The sequence below is a fragment of the Maylandia zebra genome, linkage group LG16, assembly GCF_041146795.1.
Source record: "Maylandia zebra isolate NMK-2024a linkage group LG16, Mzebra_GT3a, whole genome shotgun sequence".
NCBI lineage: Eukaryota > Metazoa > Chordata > Actinopteri > Cichliformes > Cichlidae > Maylandia > Maylandia zebra.
In genome coordinates this window covers 33,097,342-33,104,005 of record NC_135182.1, presented here as the reverse complement: position 1 = coordinate 33,104,005, position 6,664 = coordinate 33,097,342, and the positions used below count along the sequence as shown (strand labels likewise).

The following is a 6,664-nucleotide window of genomic DNA, read 5'->3' as shown; positions in this document are numbered from 1 at the left end:
TCTCATGTACGGTGGTGACCTTTGGAGAAGTGTTTGCTGCAGGCAGTTGTTGTTGACACTGTGGTCTTACTGAAATCCTGACCACAAGCACAGAGTATCATACTGTGGCTGATGTCAATATGCTATCCCCAGCCATGAGTCACAATACATATATGCTCGGTGAAGGAAATCTGCACTGAAGGCCATTTGTTTTGTTTTGTTTTCTTCATTAAGCATCATTTAAAAACACTGACTGTGTCACAGATGTGCCCGTCGGCAACACCTACAGTGACTCACTGAAACAGCATTCTGTATTTTGCTTCTTCATTATTTAAAAAAATAACATTTTTTTTTGTGGATGAGTTATTCATTATTATGTAACATCAGGCTTCTGATGCACTGTGGTAATATGTGGATGGACATGGTCAACTCTGATAGGCTGTGGTGACATTCGGTGTGGTTTTCTGCTGCTGTCACTGACCTGTTCAAGGTTTGATGCTTTGCACGATCAGAGATGCTCTTCTGCAGACCCTGATTGTTAGCCTACTCTTTTCTGACCTCTGGCATCAATGAGGCATATTTGACCACAGAAATGCTGCTCACTGAATATTTTTTCTTTTCCAGATCATTCTCTGCAAACCTCAGAGATAGTTGTGTGGAAATACTCAGACTTGACCAACAACCATGCCGTGTACCAAATCACTTAAACCATCTTCCCTTCCTATTTGGTTTGTGCCTAGATTTGTTGATTTGCTACCATTTGACTGGCTGATTGAATATTTGTATTAAACAGGTGGGCTAATAAAATGCCTGGTGAGTGCATATTTTATTTCTGCAGTCCTACCGCAGAAATAAAAAGAGAAAATTATAAATGGTGGCTCATAGCAGAAGTATTTGGTTGCATGAGAACATAAAATCCTTGTTTATATAAAATATTCTTATTTGTGATTTACAGGCATTGCCTCCCCACTGAGACAAATCCTTTGAGGAAACAATGGTGCGTAAATACAACCTGAACTGCGAGAACTGGGAGATACTGAGCTCAATTATGAAATGATTGGAAACACAATTTTAAGCATAAATTACCTTTGATTTGTTAGGTTTTGATTTACGTAGGAAGAGGATAGGAAGAGCTCGATAGAAGACACACAGTTCTCAATCTTTTCAGGTCTCAGAGGACTTTACCAACAAGCACCGGGGTGTAAGACAGTATAGACAGGCTGCCACTGTATTATCAGGGTCACAGATGTTGTCAGACAAAAACATTTACTCTTTCCACCTTAATGAGATACAAGACAATGCACACTGCATTATTAGAACCTTCACACAGTGATTGGATGATTGATTAAAACATCAATATTCCCCGACTTTACCAGCCTCAGCTGCAGCATGGTAAACAGAGTGAGACCTGCGAAATGATGAGGCCACATTATTGCTTGCTTTGAAAAAGTGATTGTGCTTTAATGCGGTGGGAGGTTTGGGGGAAGGGGGATTCCAAGTATCCCAGCACCATTATTTAGCACTACATTACCTCCCATCCCATTCCTATTAGCAGGTACAGATGGCGCTTCTTGTGCCACTTCGAGGTGCTCACAGCTGGCAAATCTGAACTGCGTCTGGACTTTGGCCATTCACATCACAGACCAGATGGGAAAAGGTGAGTCTTCTAGTGTAACAGTGTGTACAGGCAACTGCATTCACACACCGATCTGGCTGTATACACATGTTGTCGTCAGCGCAGAAATGCCATACAATCACAGTAAGGTTGAATTTTGGTATTTGGAGTTACAGCAGTTTTTTTCCACCTTTGGTGGTCAGACTGTGGTCATTTCATTGATTGCATGCTATGCTAATGGATTATGTATTTGACCCTTGCGGTTTGTGAGATATGTAAACTGTCATAGCTGCCTAGTTACTGTTTAGCCAGCTAGCAGTGGAGGTCAGGGAGGTCAGTATTAAAGCTTTCTATTTCCAAAAGCAAATACTCAAAGAACCTCTGAACCTAAAACGTCATGGCAGCCACTTATTGTCATCACTGATGAAAATTACTTTTTCAGTTTTCTTGATAAGCTCTCGTCACTCAGGCTGAAAGTAATACAAGGACTTTCATTGATTGATTTGCTCTATCTGTTAAATAAGCCCTACCTGTTTTTTCCTAGCAGTTGTCTTTAAGATGACACAAATTGACCTGCCTGAAATTTTTTACAAATTGTCATGTCTGAAATATTTACCATTAAAATGTGTATTTGTTTAAGACTTCTCCTGATGCCTAAATATCCTCTTTTCCCCATCTAATTATCCTCTGGATCAGGCTTCTTTTTTCCCTCCAGCTGTAAAACTGCTCACATTACCCCTACTTTTTAAATCTGAGGAGCCGACTGTTGTTTCAGACAGCAGTGTAATAACCTTTCTCATAGTAATTTCAACATTTCAGAAAGAAAAGCCTCACTAACCAACTAAATAATCTGCTCTCCCTGTCATCTTTGTTATTCATAGGTGATATTCTGAAGCCATTTTAATGTTTTTTTTGTTGTTTTTTTTTTAAATCCTTTGATGCTTTAAACTACCACACTGGTCAGCATGGCAACTTACTTTCTGTGATATTGGTATTTCTCCAATAGGTCCTCTTCTTATAACACCCCACCTGCTGTGGCATGTGAGTTCCACAGGGTAGTAAACTGGGTCCTTTTCTTTCTGTTTAAAATTATTTTCCCAACATGTTCCCAACACCTCTGTGATGGTAAAACTATAATTCTGCTACTTGATAATATTCTGTCACACTGCACTTAATAAGAACATGTTCACAATGATGAAGAAGCTCAAAGAGACTTATATATAATATCATCAGAGCATATCTCAACCATGCAGTTTTGTCCACATATTCAGTTGACTTCATTATTCCACGAATGTCTTGCTGTGCCGATCTGATTCCTCACCACAAAGGAAACCACTGAATTAATAGCAATGACTGTAAAATAGAGCATCCCAGATTCATGGCGACTTTTCCAGCACAAATAACCTGGGAATACTACCCACGGAAAATTCACTTCAAACCACTGCCAACAACCAAAAAGGCATTCAGGTGCATTACAATTAGTAGCCACAGGTGTTTACAAGTTAGTTTACTGATGATAATAAAAGAATGAGTAAAAGGGGGGCTTTTATCTATTCATATGTAAATATCGACTCAGTGCTGAGTTTACTTGTGGCCAGATGGGCTATGAGAGACGGGAGATGATCCATAGTGGTAAAAAGGGTCCCCTTCCAGTGTTGTTAAAACATTTACAATAACATTTGCAAGAATACGTTTTTAAAAAATCACCTGACTAACTAACTTTTAAGTGTCTGCAATATTTCATTAGACAAACACACGTTTTACTCTAAGCAGCAAACTGTTTAATGCTTTGAAATTGTAATCAAATTGGCAAAACCTTTGATGTCGCGCGCACATGCATACCACTGACATTTTGTCTAAATAGGCCTGAAGAACAGATAAACTGGCCTAAATTCAATAAAATGTTCCAAGGTAACCACTTAAAATGAAGACAGGAGAGCGAGAGAGTAAGGGAGACACTAAGACAGCGGCTAGAAACTGTTTATAATAAGAAGACGGGAGGTGATTGGCTGCTGATCAAGCAATAAAAGCAAGACAACACTCAGTGCAAAACAAAAACTAAATATTCATTCTGTTACATACAGAAAACAAGCCCTCTACAGTCTTTAATGATCTACTTCCAGGATACAATACAAAAGCAAGAGCGCATTACTCAGTCAGTTTGTTCTAACTGCAGTGCAGAGTGACAAAATGTAACTAGATTTTTAGAAAGAAGTAATATCAGCAAACTCTAATATACTATGTTAGCACCAGAGGACCACTACTACACACTAGTGGCATCTTAGATACACAACAAAGTAAACAATGCTGCACATGTAGTTCATTTAGAGTTCATATCATATCAAATAATATAGAAGGACAGAATGAGATCAAAGAAGCATCTGTCTTCACTTTTAGCCTTCACAGCAGATTAAACTGTCCTGGTGTCAGAAACATAAACCACCATCCTCTACACAGATACATTACAAACACAAAAACATCTGCTGATTCCCTGTATTAGCATTTAATGATCAAAACACAGAGAGTCCTCTTAGAACAATAAGACTTATCACATATTTAAAGTGTAAAACAGATACATAAACACTATGATGGACGAGCACACTTACAGCGACACATTCAAATCATATACCATCTTAATCACTACACTTAAGTTGACTGCTCTGTAGTATCTCTGCAGCTGTTTATTTCTTTGCCGTCTTAATGGCTGAAGAAAAGTACAGTAAAATGCCTTGATACACTGGCTTCAAGCTCCAATCATCACCACTGCTTTAAAAGACTCATCCTCTCTCTCCACTAACACTGTCATCACTGCTGACCTTGACCTGCAACAGTTTGTTTCAAAGAAACGGATCAACAGAAGACACAGTTCTCCACACATCTCTTACTCACCTGGACCAGAACCCCCCCCCCCCCCCCCCCCCTCCCATACTCTTTGTGGATTTCAGCTCAGCTTTTTATACAGTTGGACCACAGGATGTCAGGATGAAAGTCATCCACTCTAAACCTAAACTCTGGCATACCACTGGGGTGTGTTTGCAGCCCCTTCCTCTACTTCCCACTTTCCCTCAATGTCTGCTCCTTCATTCACACTACCAACAACACTGTCAAATTTGCTGGCTGTACCACAGTAGTAGGAGTGATATAAGACAATGATGAAACAGCCCACAGAGATGAGGTCAGGCATCTCACAGACTGGGGTTATCACAACAACCTGGACTTGAACTCTACAGAAACCAAGAAATTTATAGTGGTCAGTGTGACCACTCTGACTTTTGTGTACATGGACAGGAGGTAGAGAGGATAGAGGGCTGTTAGGGTTACTTGGTACTCACATCTCAGCTGACCTCATCTGGACCACATACATCTCTGATCAGGTGGGGAAGGGAAAACAAAAGCCTTTACTTCCTGAGGAAGTTAAAACACGCTCACCTTCCTCATCATCTGCTTACTGGCTTCTACTGATCAACAGTAGAGAAGCTACTGATTTGTGGAACTGTGGAAGGTAACCATCTGGCAGACCAGGCACTTTCCTGCTGTGTAGATGTGCCTGCCTTTTGGGAACAATTGTGTTTTAATTTTTTTTTTACACAAGGCTTAGAAAACGGATAGATCAAAACAATGTTTATTTATTTATTTTGTTCATGATTATTTTAATTGACACTTGCCCATTGGGTGCAATGCATGTATTAAAAGCTAGAGTGCAAAAACGTAGGCACAGATAATACAAAACAGAGGCACAGAGAAATTGCAGGCAGATGCTTCCTAATGTGGGCAAAAACTATAATAATAAAAAAAAATAATTTAAAAACATGTCACTGACATGTTTGTTTTTTTTGCAGGATTTTGCTTTCAGCACCAGTGGGCAATGATGGCATTGTTGGGCACAGTCTGGAGGATAAAAGTAGGGTGAACATAGAAGGTGAGAAGCATCAGTAGAGTATAGCAACGTAATGTACTGTACCTGCTGCTTTGCTACACAGGCTGCAACCCCTTAAGCCATTTCGTTGCAAAGAAAGGATGTAGTTATAGATTCAGGAGTGGAGTGAACATCAGCTACTTCCTGTACATGGATGACGAGCTGTACGCCAGGGGTGAGCGAGACATCAACTCACTGATCCATCAAACCAGGATCTTCTGTGAAGACTTTGGGATGTGATTCATGAAAGATAAAAATGAAAGATTCATTAAAAAACTAAATTTCACTCCAGTCCAAATCAGTGAATGCTATTGTAGAATATTGTGGAGGTTCAAACTGTGTTTGCATCATAGTCCACTGGAGCTTCTGTTTCTCTCTACAATGGCTGTCTCCCTGCATGATATGGTTTAATTCTGAGGGAATGGTAATAGAATTAATAAGAGCCGAGCTGGAAATACATTATTACAATGTCAAATCATCTGTACCGAGGCAAAAATGAGAAAAGCAATATAAAACAAAAAGTGCATGGAAATGTGGCATAAATTAGACTTATTTAAATGGTCCTTTATTGTTTTACATTCCTGTTGAGGATGTGGATTAGGACAGAGATATTCCAGGCTCTCTGAAGGGCTGTTTTTAGCCTCACTGAGTACCTTTTTCCACTGAAATCCTGCATCAGCCCGCTGTCTGTCCTTTCTCCTTGCAAAAAATCTTGTCCGTTGGCTCAATGTCTGTTGTGTGCCTGCTGACAAATAAATGCACACATGATAAATGCGAAGCGCTGCAGGAATCCTTTTCTTGTTAAGAAATAATTTCACGATACATTGCAATCGCCGACCTCTCCTCAGTCACGCCACCTGGGCACCGGGTCTGGCCTGTCCCTTGTCTGCCTGAGGTGCAGCTGGCCCTCCCTGTCAAGCCTGCCAAGACACTGTCTCCAGGCAACAGGCTCAGAGGCCACCTGTCATTGTGGATCAATGGACACACCTGCACACCCACCTGTCCACAGTCTTGTCACAACGGGGAGACGCGAGACAAAAAAAAAAAAGACAGACAGAGAGGGACTCATCGTGGGTGGTTGATGACCTGATTTTGAATGAATGGATGAGCCCGTATAGCCTGATTTAGCTACACGAGATTGAGTTTGACAGACC

General features: G+C 40.4%; 1 long non-coding RNA gene across 1 annotated transcript; it reads left to right on the top strand.

The window, feature by feature from the left end:
• Positions 1-601: 601 nt before the first annotated feature.
• On the top strand, positions 602-6,194 carry LOC143412886 (uncharacterized). The gene is made up of 4 exons (XR_013093398.1): positions 602-707; positions 935-976; positions 1,532-1,636; positions 5,434-6,194. It is a non-coding gene; the product is annotated as an uncharacterized LOC143412886 (long non-coding RNA).
• Positions 6,195-6,664: the final 470 nt, after the last annotated feature.